General features: G+C 40.2%; 1 long non-coding RNA gene across 2 annotated transcripts in view; it reads right to left on the bottom strand.

The window, feature by feature from the left end:
- LOC134473670 (uncharacterized) overlaps positions 1-11476 on the bottom strand; it is a 114455-nt gene extending 102979 nt beyond the window's left edge. For both annotated transcript variants that reach the window (XR_010044039.1, XR_010044040.1), the window contains exon 1: positions 11271-11476. This is a non-coding gene — a long non-coding RNA (uncharacterized LOC134473670). The remainder of the gene's footprint in view (positions 1-11270) is intronic.
- Between the last annotated feature and the right edge of the window lie 4590 nt (positions 11477-16066).

Below are 16066 nucleotides of genomic sequence, written 5' to 3'. Positions count from 1 at the left end.
TCTTGGTATTGTAAACTCGGTTTGATTTTTTTCCAGCTGTCTGATGGACAAATTGGAAGACCTTCTGCGAGCTTGAATCTAACATACATACCTCAGGTAGGTGGTGCTGGCCTCTCCCAGCTGTGAGGATATCGGTGCATGCTATGGCTACTTTTCAACCACTGCAGGGTTGAGGTACCAAGGACATGATGGGAAGGAAGACCCAAAATCCAGATGTGGCAATAAAAACTGATAGAAACATCTGTGACCATTCATGTGGGGATTTGTTCTGAATACATCTTCCATGAGCCAAGTGATGACACACTTTGCAAAAAACTAAATTTGTTATTCACTTGAAAACTCTACAGAGGGCTTGCTGGACAACAGCTGGACAGGTCAGAGAGGAAGAGACCTTGCTGTGCACAGAGGTTTTTAAGGAGTGGCGATAAAGTTACAAGGACCTTCAAGTTCTTCAGGAGCCACAGCCTCCTCCTGCAGATTCTCCAGCCCCTGGCACTCTTTAGCCCCTGGCTCCTTTATTTTGGCTGTAGAGTAATGAGATTGCTCTGTGAGCACCCAGGAATCCTGCACAGGCTGCAAATCTTTGGAACTACACATAAGTGTTAGATTCAAAACCTGTAAGAAGTTTTAAGCAATCATAGCTGGGAATGAGTCATAACCCCTCCTCTAGAATGGTGCTCCCACCCTGCTCTGCAGTGCTGGTAATTTGATCTGAGTGCTGAATAGTAAATCCTAATTACCCTTTCTGGAGCTGAAGCATTCTTTGGGTATGAATGACCATCCTGCAAAGGTCTCTTCCTGCTAAGGCTCACATTTCCCTCTCACTGGTACCCCTAAGTGGGTGCCTGACATTAAAAGAGGTCAAAACCAAAATGCAAAAACTTGGAACTTTTCCTCAACATTCCAACTCCCAAGTGTGGGAAGTTACAATAGGGAATCGCTGTAGAGTCCTAGGGTCTTTCCAGGTGGTACTGAAATATTTACAAAAGAATCTGCTTCACCCCAGCTCTGGTCTTGCTGTGGTTACTCCTCCTCCACCAGCTTCACTTGGGCCAGGCTGAGTTCTAGAGCAGAAACTAAAGAGTAAATCTCAGGCTGGAGAACTGTAGGAGCCTGGCCAGCTTGCACCAGACTCTGACCACCATGCTTAACTGGGAAGAAACTTTTAGCAATATCACATCAGGAAACATATGGAAAACAGAACAATACAGTAGTAAGTACGGCAGGTGGGCTAAGGATGAGAGGAATAGGGATATCTGGAATGACTTCTTGGGAGAAAACTTGAAAACTTTGTTGAAATTAGCATATTCTTGGAAAATACTAACTTCCAAAAATGACTCGGTAAGAAACAATTGTCTTACAATCATTTAAAATATGGAAAGTATAGAAATCCTTCCATAAAGGAGAGATCAGACACAGACACTGAAAATTTAAACTTTAATGAAGAAATACCATTTTGTAAAAATCTAAGAGTATCGTAATAAACGCACATTTTCCATACTAACTAAACAGATCCCCAAACCATACTGGTAATCCCAATGGGAAAATAAAAATGAGTACAATTTATTCATGAACATACCATGGAAAAGTTTGAATCAACACGTTAGGAAAAGTGATCCAGCAATGCTTAAGTATACATGCTTGGATTAGCTGAGTTACTGTGGAACAGAATGTTCCTTAGGATGGCACAGAGGTGTAGCTGTAGGTCCTGGTACTGCACAGCTGAGTGAGGCAAAACAGTGACAAGAAGAAAACCGCCCTGGGAAAACTATGCACACACAAATTATTCATTAAAACAAGGGCCTGGTGACATGTCACAGAGGTGGAGCTCCCTACAGTAATGACCAGTTAACCAAAATTAGTTACTGTAAGCAAAATCTATTTAAATGACTACAAGAACTTTAAAGAAAAACAAAATCACATTTTTGCCATAGACTAAAGCATTTTAAAACTCAAAATTTGTACAGGCAGATGATATTAAGATCCTGAAAAACAAACCAAAAGAGTACTTGGCAGAAACTGATAATGCATGACCAAGTTGAAGTTGAAGCTAGGCAGGGCAGACAGTCCCCTGGCCTCTCACTGTTGTGATTCCATATACCATGGCAGTTTTAACTAATGCAATAAATAAAAATGAATATGATTGCTAGAACTAAAGGTGCCATTTTTCAGAAATGTGGTAACTGTGTATATATGTAATTCAGTGACTCAAAATAGTACTATTTCATACACATTCACAAAATTCTTGTCTTAATCATCCTGGTGGAGTTAATTTAAATAACAGTGAATTTCTGCAAATGACAAGACATTTCCCTTCCTTCCCTCTGTGCAGACAGGGTGATCTATCTTTCTCAGTCCTTCTATCACTTGCTACCACACTTACAGTTTAACCAGTGGACAGCCATTCTCAAGGTGCTGCTGGACTTCAGATATTGAAATCTCATCAGGAACCTGCTGCTTTCCTTACCCAACAGGTGATTGAGACCTGTCTGCTATTTGCACGGGCGCCTGCTGCAGCAGAGAGCTCAGGGAACCCCCAGGACTTTGCTGTTCTGATGCAAGGTTGGGCTGCTGTTGTCCTAAGTCACTTGGATTCTGGTTTGCCGAAAATTGGTCATGGGGAGTTCAGAGACTGTAGCAGCTGTGGCTGGGAGCTCCGCCCGGGAGCTCCACCCAGCCTGCAGGAACTTTCTCCCTGACTTGGGGGACCAGACCGGCTCCTCACCAGACCAGAGACCAGGCCGGAAGGGTGAGAGGAACAGCGGCAGCTGGGAGCTCCTCCCAGCCTGCGGTAACTTTCGCCCTGACCTGGGGACCCAGGCCAGATCAGAGACTGTGGCAGCGGTGGCTGGGAGCTCCGCCCAGCCTGAGGAGACACTCTTGCTGGCCTGAGGAGCAGGCCATAGTTCCCTGCTGGGTCGAGTGAGTGGGGCCATCACAGGGCACCCCATCCCAGGCTGGTGGATCTCTCTCCCACACCTGGAACAACACTTGAAGCTTCCAAATACAGGAAAATGACAAAACGAAAGTCTAAAATGCAATCTCAAACATCCAGCCCATCCCAAGTAAGCCCAGGAGCCATGTGCATAGAAGAAAACACATGCCATGTGACTGAAATATCTGAAATAATGGTAACTGAAATAAAGAAGCAAATATGGGAAGCTTTAAAGGAATTCAAACGAGAAACATTCTCTCAGATGAAAGAAGAATTGATAAAAGAAATGAAGCAGATGCTAAACATAGCTAAAGAAGAGGCAGTTAAAAAATTAGAGGAACTAAACAAAAAGATAGAATCCCTGGATGAACAATATAAGAAACAAACAGAATACATAAAACAGATGCAAAGAGATATACAGGAAATCAAAAACTCCATTGAAAGTTGTAAAAACTGCCTCAATGAATGTGAAGATAGAATCTCAGACCTCGAAGACAAGATTGCAACAAGTGAACAGGAAAGAAAAGATCTTTTAAAAATAAGAAGAAATCAGGAAATAACAATTTGACTTCCGGGAGAACATGGCGGACAAATAACAGCAGCCACGGAGGCTCTCTGAGATTACCAGCTTAGAATCCAGGAGCGGTGCTGTGTGAGGATTCCCATGCGAGGGGAGATGTATCTTGCCAACCCAGGAACAAAGTAAGCTGAGAGAAACCAACTGGAAATGCAATCCTGATGCTATAACAGGAACAGATAAAATCTCAGTGCGGAAGCTGGATCCCGCGCCATTGGAAGCCACGATTTGAATGTCCTGCTGCCAATACTGCGTCCCAATCCGCACGGCAGGGAGAGAGACACGCAAAAGCTCTGAGAGCGGGAATCGCCCAAAATGGCGTTGAGAGTGGGACTGGCTCGACCTGCAGTGAGTGAAATGGGGACCCTTTCATAGACTAGGAGGCTCCAACAGAGGACATTCTGAGAACGGGCAGACTAGTGGGAACACAGCCCTGCAGTGACTTTAGTCACATTTCCCCTCTCAAGTGGGAATGGTGGGAAGCGCTTGGCCTGGTGATGCCTCGGACTAAGATCCTGTAGGCTAGCCCAAACCAGGTCCCTGCGCCTGGCGGTGCACCCTAGCAGTGAAGCCTTCACTAAGTTGATCTGGAGGGACAGGCCCAGCAGAGGCTGCCCAGGTCTGTGTCTCCCTACACTGCAGTGGGCGGGAACACTTAGCTGGCAGATTCAAACAAACTGCCACAGACAAAGAGAAAAAAAAAAAAAAACTGAGCCTCCTACCTACGCTTGTATGGAAGGAACAAAAAGTATGGGAAAAGGGAGCGACAAGAAATGCTCCTCAGTCCCCAATCCTGAGAACACTGATCCAGGAAAGGTAAAAGCAAAAGAGAATGAAGACAGAAAACATGCAATATCAGACACGGCACCTATAGATATAGAACGGTATTTCCGGAGCCTCATAGACGAGTTCAAAAATGAAGTATTTAATGAAATAAAGCAAGAAATAAGTAGAATAGTTAGAGAAATGCTAAGCACCGCCCAAGAAAAAACAGATGGTGGAATGGAAGAACAGAAAAAAAGGGGAGAATTGTTTGATGGAGAAAATAGAGAAAACATAGAATACGTGAAGCAGGTTCACAGAGGTTACCAGGAAACTAAAAACTCTATTGAAAGCTGGCATAACAGCTTGAAAGAAACTAAGGATAGATTATCATAACAGGAGGACAGATTTGTAAGGTGGGAGCATGAAATGAAAAACTTCTTTAAAATAACAAGAAGACAAACAGCAATAATACAAAGACTAGAAGATGACAAGAGGATCTTAAGATAATCTCGACATAATAGTAGTTACCATAGTGTCTCTTCCATTAAAATCTTTGGGTATAACGTCGTATACTGTAACATCAAACATATCAAGACAATGTAAAACCACTCAAGAGAATGACAGTATTACAGGGTATTTAGAATCAACTAACAGAAAATGAACAATGGTTTCTGTATAATCTCCTTGTTTAAGAAAAAGAATTAAGAACATAAAAGAAGAAGTAGGGACTCAAACAAATGAACTACAAAAGCAATTCACAGAAATAATCCAGGAGAATTTCCCTAATTTAGCAAAAGGTAAAGATACTCAGATGTATGAGGCATACAGGACCCCAGCCACCTACAACCCAAACAGAGCTACACCCGGACATATAATAATCAAAATTACAGAAATCCAATATAAGAACAGAATATTAAAAGCCATCAGAGACAAGAAACAGATCACTTACAAGGGAACACCCATCAGAATTATAGCAGACTTCTCGGCACAAACCATCAAATCATGAAGAGCATGGGGGGAAATAATTCAAGCTTTGAAAGATAATAACCTCCAGCCAAGATTGATATATCCTGCACAACTGTCCCTAGAAATTGATGGAAAAACAAGGTACTTCCAGGATAAAGAGGAACTACGGGAATTTGCAACCACCAATTCAACTCTACAGAGATTACTGCAGGATATTCTAAAAATGAAAAATACCAAGATTCCAGAAACAGTGGCAGAGGGGCCACAATGAATGGAGCAGAACGTGAAATGAAGAGGACAAACTGACCACTAGTGACAGAAAAAAAAGCTCAACAGAAATGAGGCAGAGAAGGTTGGATGGTAGGAACAGCCATTTTAGAGAAAACAAGACATCATAATAGGTAGTGCTGATTTAATATCCTCTTGTTTTGAAGTCCCATCAAGCTTTTGTTCTTCTGTCTCCATCGGTTTTAACGTGTTGTATCTTATTGGATTTTATTATATGTGATAATGTAAACAAAAACTTTTATAGACAAGGAAATTATACAGAAACCATTGTTCATTTTCTGTTAGTTGATTCTAAATACCCTGTAATACTGTCATTCTCTTGAATGGTTTTACATTGTCTTGATATGTTTGATGCTACAGTATACGTAGTTATACCCAAAGATTTTAATGGAAGAGACACTATGGTAACTACTATTATGTCGAGATTATCTTGTAGTGAAACACTAATTTGCTTAAATGGCTATGTTTTGACCTGCACTGCTTTGTTGTTATGCCCTCTTTTTTATCTCAATCTCCTTTTTATTATCTACTTTTTCATTTTTATTCTTTTAATTAAGGGAAAAATAAGTAAAAAATAGCAGGATATATTATGGTAACCCACTTTGATTTCCTATTAACTTGATTTGAAATTCTGTATTGCTTGCACCATCTTGTTTTGACTGATTTTCCTCTATTCTGTTATACTAGATAGTACCAAGTTTGAAAGTCTAGGCAACAACTATGAAGACAATAAGATCCATTGTGATGCCCATTCTGGTTGACTATTATCTTCTTTTGAAGTCCTCTAATGTCTCCAATGTTTTGGTTTTATCAGTCTTATTCTTTACTGTTTTGTTCAATTTTATTATAACTGATGATATAGGCAATTCTTTTTAAGATAGCAAGAGGCATTATGGTAACCATTGTTGATCACCTTGTTCTATGTTTTTACATTATATATTATGTCCATCATTTTGATTTGACTGACTCTGTCCTGGTATGTCACATTTGGTTTTACTGTCTTCAAAAAAACAAGTAATAAAAACTGTGGGAGTAATAAAACCCAAAATATGTAATTGTCATTGTACAAATAGAGGAAAAGAAAGTGCTCTAAATGATAGAACTGCATGTATATTTAAGTGTATAAGATAGAAAACCATATTACTGAGTTTTGTTGGATCATTGAACAGAACTGTTTGCAGTCTCACTGTTTGAATGTCCACTTTATATGCTTTAATTTTGTAACTTGAACAAATATTTCTAAGATGACAATATGTAATCTATTAACTAGTGATTTCCTACTGTTTGTTTCTGAAATTCTGTATAACTTGTACCCTTTTTCTGCTTTTTTTCTTTTTCTCCTTAAATAAAATTTTAAAAAAACAATTCATAATTTAAAATTTATAAGTCTGTAGCCTCATACCTATTAATAATGGAATTACTAAACAAGGAATCTATACTATGGTAATAAAGATGAAGTGAAATTTAAAAGTTTCACTTATTTATTTAGAGACAGAGTCTTGCTTGTAGTGTAGGCTGGCCATGAACTCACTAGATATCCCATGGTGGCCTCGAACTCACAGGAATCATTTTTCCTAAGCCTCCCAAATGCTAGATTAGAGGTGCTTACCAGTGCACTTGTCTAAAATGAGATTTCTGGTTTTGAAATGAGATTACTAATGCAGGTGTGGCAGCATAGGCCTGTTCCTCTAAAACCTTCATTCTGAGGCAGGAGGCTCCCTTGATCACAGGAGAAGAACATCCAGGTAAACTTTGTAAGACCTATTCACAACTAAGAATATTAGCTGAATGACAGGACATTCTTTAAGACTGTCAGAGAATTGAAATATTCTTAGGCATATCAAAATTTTCTGGAATATAAAAGTGGAGAACAGTGACATACAATGGTTCACTGGCAAGACCTTCCTTGCACCCAGGGCAGGCCTGCTCTACACAGCAAGACCCTGCCTCTAAATAAATGAATAAGACGCAGACATGGAAAGATGTGTAACATCACCAATCACTAAGGAAACAAAAATCAAATCTACTGCCATATATCACCATATATCATTTACAATTGCTGTTATTTAAAAGACTGGAACAGTGCAATTGAGGATGCATGGAACTTGGAAACATTGTATGTTATCAGTGTAAATGCAGGGTGGTATAGCTTCTATGATAGTTTTCCAGAAAAATCAAACTACTATATCACCCACCAGGTCTGTGCCTATGAGGTACCTAATACATAATTCCCGGGTATAACCTAAAAAAATGGTAGTTTCCAGGGCCCAAGCAGATGGAGCCCTAATGAAGTCAACATTTTATGTGCACAAAGTGCCAGGTTTTAAACTACTCAACGGAGAAAAGGAATTGGGATAGAGGAAAAGGAAAATGACATAATTCTATTTGTTCTTGGAAAACCAGTTAATATTCATATGATTAGATCAATTTTGCCTGTGTATATTTAGCAATCTAAGCAACCCTTCTGTAGATAACAATATGCCATATTACAACTATTGTTAAATTTCTATCATCTTGTTTTGACAGTTTGTATTACTATTGCTTTGGGTTTGTTGTTGTTGTTTGTCTCTTTGCTTTTTGTGTTTCTTTTCTGTGACTTTTTTTCTCTTAAATTAAAAAAAAACTAACAAAGAGAAACAAATGTGCCAGGATCATCAAATGGAATGGGAAGGACAGAGTTGTAAGGGGAGGTGGAACTGTACACAGTGCCTCTGAGAGTAAACTAAAGATGCTCAAGTTTATGTTCTATGTTATCAGGATTAAAAGAGAAAACTCTACTTCAAGAAACAGCCCGAGATTATAAAACATGCATCTACATATGAAAATTTCAGGCACAGAGATTTTGCCTTAATCTCAAAGCCTCTATCAGCTAACTAAAGCAAATAAAATCTAAAGCATCCTTTCTGAGGTTGGATCCCATGATCTGATTGCTTCTGAGAGGACACAGCTGCTAATACCATTGCAGTGGGGATTAAGTTCCTACCACAACATCCTGAGTGTGATTTTCCAACTACAATATGGAGCTTCTCTCAACTGAGAAATACATGGAAAACTACTTAGTGAATCAGAGAGAGCATTTCATACATTTTACTGAAGAGCTAAAATTGAAGAACTGATTCTGTTAGGGTTTTTTCTCTTTGAGACTGGGTCTCACTTTGTGTTACCAGCTGACCTTGAGCTTACCATGTAGCCAGAACTGGCCTTCAGCTACAGCAATTCACCTGCCTCGGCCCCCGAAGTGATGGGATTACAGGCTGTGCCCCCATGCCTGGAGTAACAATCATGGTTTTTAAACAAAATGGAAACATGACTCAAAGGCCTGCTTTTATTACTAAAATAAATAAACCAGGAGTTAATATAATGAAAAAAACCAGAGTGCTTGGCTGTCACGATCTTGGCCCAGAGTTAAATGCCCAGTATACTAAAAGGAAGAAAAGCAAAGGGAAATGATACTGCTCATCTCCGCGGTGATGCAAGTTTTAAGATGATAAATTTCATATTGTTGAACCACAATTTCAAAATATATTCATTTAGAAAATAACAAAAGGAAAGAGGGACTGAACTACTAATATGAAAGTAAGCACGGATTCTTCGAATAAGGGAAAACAGTGCTGCCTGCACCAACCCTGGGCCTCTGCTGAAGGGATCAGTGACATAGTATCGCCAGGTGGGCACAGGACTGGGTCCCAGCACTCAGAACTCAAAGAGGCTCGAGTTTGAGGCCAGCCGAGACTTCAGAGAGACCTAGCTCAAAAACAAAAACATAAAAACCAAAAAACAGAAACAGAAAAACAAATTCTGTAATATGAAGTTCTGAAGAGGATGAAAATTTAAAACTAATTGAAATTTGCACAAAATACAGTAAGTCGTAGATCTCAACCCTTTCCTTGCAGAAATGCATAAAGTATCAGACAACACAAATTACAAAAGAGCACAGTGTTATTTGGTTTTCCTTTGTTTGTAGCAGGGAAGGGGCGCTGGGAGCAGGGAAGTGCTGGGCAGCTGTGTGCCAGCCCTGCTGCGTCTCCATCCACAGCTGTTCTAGCTCACAGAAAAACCCAGGTTTCCCTGATGTGCTCACAAATAATCCCGATGGGAATCACCCAAGGCCAGAAGTCCCTAAGGACAAACGGCTGTAAGTGCCTTCTTATGTCTAGATTTCCTGGTTCAGAGAGGGTCCTGAGGCATATTGGGAGACTGAGCCTGCAGTGCTGAGGCCCAGCAGGACAGCTCCCACCCCTTGGCCAGGTGCTTCACCTGCTGTCTGGGAGGGGACTCAAGTGGGGGCAGGGCCTGCCTGGAAAGTACAAATGGTGGAGGCTTCTTTTTCTATTTCTCCATCAGTGTTTCCTCAGGGAGATTAAAAGGTGAAGATTAGACTCCGGGATGTGATCCCAAGGCAAAATTAGTGTTCCATGGGTGGAATTAATTTCATTTGTGCTGAGCCCAATCCTGCAATCTACAGAAAAGGTCTGAAGGCCTTTACAGGGAGGAGCCTCAGTGATGTCCATAGAGGCTGCCTTTTCTGGGAATGGCATCCCCAGAGCTATGACGGACTCAGGGTAGGGGACCCTGGGAGTTGCTTCAGAGCCTGACAGTCCTGTCAGGTATGGTAGGGCATTTCTCTAATCCTATCAGTCTTGAGGCTGGGGCAGGAGGATGGCTGAAAATTTGAGGCCTGCATAGGCTACAAAGTGGTTTGAGAGCAGTTTCAACTGCATAGCAAGTTCGTCTCTCTTTAAAAATAAAAGAAGATGAAACTGGCAAGGAACATGAGCTAAGTGAATTTAAAGCATGAAGGAGTAGTTAGTCTAATGGCACTGCACTTTTTCTGGAATAAACTTTTGATTCAAGATTGCACCACGTATTTTGATGATACCACGTATCTACAGATATAAACAATTTTTTCCTATAATCACAGGTCCATTTTTAATACTTCACCATCTCAGACAAGGCTACTCAGGGCCAGGGCTTTAGCTCAGTAGTACAAGTGCCTGCACGTCATCAGTTTGATTTTGGTACAAAAAAAAAAAAAAAAGAGGAAAAAAGAAAAAGAGAAGAAAACAATAACAAAAAAGCACTACTCCACAACTGCAGTGTTCAGCCACCACAGACAGTCACCTTGGTGACATGGGTTGTCCCCAGCCTATTAGATAACTTTTTGCATTTTTCATAGGACTCAAAACTGAACTCACAGTGTTTGCACTGAAGAATATCCTCAGGTCTTTTAAAATTTCTTGTCTTCTCATTAGTTTAATAAGTTTCCCAAACCTGACTCCAATTTGAGATCCTCCTACGTGTACTTTTTTTGTTCTTTTGAGATGGGTCTCACTCCATAGTTCAGGCTTGCTTGAACTCACTAGGTATCCTTGGCTGGTTTCAAACTCACAGCAATGCTCTTCCTTTAGCCTCCTGAGTGCTGGGATTATATGCCAATGCAGGGATTATAGGCTCATGCTGGGATTACAGCCCTAGAATACCACACCTGGCTCCTACCTGTAATATTTATTCTTTTTTCCGACAGGCTCTTGCTATATCGTTCAGACTGGCCTGAAACTCACTATGTAGCCCAGACTGGCCTCAAATCCAAGATACTCCTGCCTCCACCTCCTCAGTGCTGGGAGCACAGGCGCCACTTACACTTTCAAGAGCTAAAATTTCCAACCCCTACAAGACATTAACGCGGTGCATAGCCTGCCCCACACTTAACACACCCCAACTTCCCACCAAACAACTTACCTTTGGGAGCCATGTCAAATATTCTATGCACCTTCTCCAAGTAACACTACTGTGTAAGGTCACTCTGAAATCTGCTGTCCAAAGTGAGTGTAGTGTGGAAATGAGGGCTCTGAAGCAGAGCTCTTTGAACATCCCCCTGAGGCCACCCAGCCCACAGGATGGGATCCTCCATTCAGGCTACCACCCACCCACTCCAGGGCGGGGCTATCTCTGTCCTCCCACTCCCAGCCCCAGCCAGTCACCGCCCTCCCAATCTCTGCCTCACTGCAGAGAAGGCAGAGCTCCCAAATAGCTGCCTTTACCCAATGGACCTTCATGTGTCCTGCCTTCCATGCATTCAGCACCCTCCCAGCTTACAGTTTTGTTGAATCCTCTCCTAGACTTAATGTCAGTGGAGTTTTATGCCCAGTCTGAGTGCAGACACGGAGACATTTAGACAACAGGCTGAGGCTCCCACCCCAAACCTCAAGCTGGGGGCCTTGAAATCCTATACTACCAGCTGCTGACAATGTGATGAAGGAGCTCAGCTGGTCACCATCCCCACCTAACTCAAGTTTATGCTTGATTAAGGTGGAGTCAGATTGGAGTCAGGAGATTCCAGGTTGCCATTAAGGCTGTTGTAAGACGGGTAGCTTTTGGATAGTAGGTTGTCTAATTTTGGGAGGAAGGGTTGGGGACTAAACATAGAACATTCACACTGCAGTATATCTCATCCCTTATTTATTTTTATTGTCAGGCAGAGTCTCTAAGTCACCACTTTTCCCAGTGAGGCTCAAGAATGGTGACTCTGCTAACCCATCCTCATGCAATGCTGGGGTTATGAGGTGCAAACAAAGAATTAAGCAGGACACTGAGAATGAGTAATCAGAGCAAAATTTATTAAAAGTGAAAGACCGAGGCCATGTTCAGACCCATGTGTAGTGCAGGAAAACACCCTGAAAATAAACAGCTGCTGCCTTGCAAGCTGCCTTCTCCGGCTGGTGTCTAAGTCTTCACTACTGTGGTTCCTCTCAGATGGCAGAGATGCAGCCACCCACAGCAATGCATTATACCAGGTAATACCTGACTCATCTGAACTGTCAAGAGGGAGAATTGTGCCCATACAAGAATTTTAGAAGAAGTGTCTTGGTAAACAAAACTGGGCGTAAGGGTGCCAAAATAGCTATGTAAATAGTATTGACCACAGGCCAGGGCCCTACCTTTTTTTCCTTGCACAGAGCCATCCTTGTTCTGTCAGGTTGCTCAGTTCTTCACTGACATTATCTCTGTTCTCCCTTGTCCCACCTCCTACCTCACTTGGATGCAGTTCTGTGCCATCTTTCCAAGACACCTTATTCTCCAACTGTCTCATGACAGAGACAAACCATCTGCTTTACAGCTGAGGAAACTGCAGGCTTTGGAATTGTTTTTACTGCTTCAAGCCTGTGTATTTTCACAAATATGTGGGAGAAGGTGATCACAATTTATAAGGGCTTTTTAAAAATCATGCAGGTTCAGAACGCACAGCACATGCTTGACAATTGTTTCATGTTACTTTTCCTAAATACAGAGAGCCCCAGGTTTCTATTTATCATTTTTTCCTGTCTTATTTTTTAAATAAATTGCTACAACTATATGAAGACTGACACTTGGAGAAGCATCCCAGGGATGTAGATGGTTATACGGATGAGTCCTGGTATGTGGAGAGATTGAAGAAACTGAGGTCAAACTGAGAAGAGATGACTCTTTAGAAGAATGTGAAGCAAGTGAAAATGGGGTGTTTTTGCTTTTTTGTTTGTTGGCTTCTTTTATTATACTTGAGTCCGATCTCAGCATTCACAGTGAACCTCATCCCTACCAAAATGTTTTTAACATTTTGACAATATTAAGATAACAAATTTATAAGTTGGAAGACTATGAGTCACATAGTTTAAAAGGCCAATTCTATGGAAAAAAATGAAGTCACCCCAGAAAAGTAAGAAGATATGTGTCATTATAATGAATGCAAAATTTTTAACAGCCTCATTCTGCCCAGTGAATGCGTTATAGGAATCATCCTTCAAAATTAACATGATAAAATGATGTTTCCTTCAGATAAAAAATAATTATTTCCTCCTAATAAGTTTAGAAAATCTTATTTACAAGGAACTATCCAGGATTTCACCAGTATTATGACCTCCTGTAATTCTGCCATTACAAGAATTGGAAATTTTAAAGTTATTGTATTTATGAACACACATCATTTTTAAGTTTGCTCTTCATTGAGAATAACTGAATACATATTCTGTCAAATCACAATAAAAATGCAATGTGTTGTACTAAAATACTAAAAAAACAAATAGTTCGTTAAAAAGTTATTAGAAAAAATAGTTTAAAAGATAGTTATTAGCAGAATTGTCATTCTGTACTATGCTTATTAGCCTAGCAACCACGTAACTGAAGCACAAACCACATAGTTATAGATTAACTGACTGCATTGTCATGCTGTTCTGTATGCGTCCTCCCCCAAGTAACCTGTTTGCTGTGTCAACCTTTGTTCCTTTTGTGAGAAATAAATATTCCTGGAATTAGCAGACCAAGGGCTGTGAATTCCTTTAAAGAAGAAAAGGGCTAACCAGCAACTGTGAAACATCTCTGACCTCAAGCAAAGGGAAACAAAGGCCTTCCTAATTCCTGCTCTGTCACATCACGTGGGTAATGTGCTGTAAAATTCTGTCAAAATTCTAACCCAGTTACACAGCTTTGCAAACTCCATCTTCACTGTGCCACTAGTACCAGCTTAAATAAAAGGGCTTCTCTTTAAAAGGAGTCGTGCCCCCTTCTTGACAACAGACAACATCACGGGGCTTGTTTTTGGGGTACAACACAATGTACATTTTGGAAACAAACAGAAAGCATGCAAAGATCAAAATTACTATCACGGTATAACAAAAGACCAGAATTATGCTTGCTGTTCTGTTTTGAAAAGAATCAATGTATTACATAGGTTGAGAAATATGCTGCACTAAAGTCTTGTTACTTATACATCTACAGGAGTTCTGGAGCAATCTGGCTTTATGCATATGGGTATATTTGAAGCTTTTTGTTTGATTTTTTTGCAGTTATAGTTTGTTATAGTTTATATCTGGATGTTCCCCAAATCTTCATGTACTCATAGGTAGGGCTTTAGGGAGGTAATTGGAACATGGGGGTGAAATACTCATTGGATTTGGCCTCTAATGAGATGATAGCAAAATATGATTCTGGGAGGTGAAATCTGATAGGAAGAGGTGGATCACTGTGGGTATGGCCCGGAAGGGTGCATCTCCCTTTCTCTTCCTCATCCCTGATTCTTGCCTATCATATTCTGGGCTGCTTCTCCTTGCCATGTCCCTATGCCATATTGTCCTGCTTGGAGCCAGGCACGTGGATGGAAACCTCTACAAATTGTAAGCCAAAATAAACCTCTCTTCCTTTACCGTGTGAGTGTTGCGTATTTTTTCCCAAGAACAAGAAAGTAAAGAAGGCAGTCACTAGTTTTGCTCCCCTGGACCCCAACTCAAAACAATATTGTATACTTTGGCATCAACATGGTTAATTGTATAAGATGTATATTTTTCATGGAATTTGGCATTAATAACACGGACATTTTTGCATGGCCTTTATCTGTAATCTAGTTATCTGGAAAGTTATTTCTGATTTGATTTTTTTCCTAGAAGCTCATTCCTTTGTTTGGTTATTCTGTTGTAACCAGTTGAGAGATTCCAGGTGGGATGCTTTTGGGTTGTTCTACTACAACTTCCGCTGGGTTTGCTTTGGTGAGCTGGACATTTGCGATTTCCTCTTAATGTCTTCTCATTTTCTATTTGTTTTAGTTTAATTCATCATTCTTGATGATTATAAATTACCTATAGTAAATAGGTTTATTGCTTGTAATAAATACTAGCAATAGGAAATGACTGCTTCTCAGAGGTGTCTTTCAGGTATAACTGGATTTTGGGTCTTGAAGCTACCACACAGACTAATCCAGGTCAAATAAACAAAATAAAACAAACAAACAACAACAAAAAGAAATTCATTCCATAATTAAATCCTATGAATGTAATGAATGTGAAAAATTCTATAACTAGATTTCACATCCTATGAATGTAATAAATGTGAAAAATTCAATAACTAGATTCTATAATTAGTTGACCTCATTGTTATGCATGAAAGGACTCATACTAACTTGAAACATAATAGTTAAACTGAGGACTAAATATATGAATTCCTTTAAAATCATAACTTTATAACATCAGATGCAAAATGGTTTTTTGGATTCAAACAATGCTAAGGAAATAAAATCAAATCTTTAATACATCAAAAGTGAAATCATTGGGCTGGGGATGTAGCTCAGTGTTAGAATGTGTGCTTAGCATTCACAAAATCTGGAGTTCAACACCCAGTTTGTGCTCGCAGGCAAACACACATGCAAAAATACCCATACTCATGAATCTCCACACACAAAGATCAAATTTATGTGTGTAGGGTTTTCCCTTAATGATGCATATTGATCTATCTAGAAATAGATGAGTGCACTTGTTAAAAGTTGCTTCATTTTCTACAGTGATATTCCTTGGGTATGAATTCCAAGTGTCCTCCAAGGAAGCTTAGATTTCTAGTCTACTGTTATCTGATATTGAATGAGGGCTACAAAAGTCCTGTGAAATTTTAAATATTCCTTTCATTCACAACTCATACTGGAACAAACATTATTAATTCAGTAAATGTTGTAAGTTTGCCAGCTGAAGCTGTCAAATTTGTTGCTCTGGAGAATGCATAATGGAGAGAAGTCGTAC

Source organism: Cavia porcellus, unplaced genomic scaffold (assembly GCF_034190915.1).
Source record: "Cavia porcellus strain 051 isolate PalLab524CR breed Dunkin Hartley unplaced genomic scaffold, mCavPor4.1 scaffold_28, whole genome shotgun sequence".
NCBI lineage: Eukaryota > Metazoa > Chordata > Mammalia > Rodentia > Caviidae > Cavia > Cavia porcellus.
The sequence above is the reverse complement of the archived record's forward strand: the minus strand, read 5'-3'. Positions and strand labels throughout refer to the sequence as shown.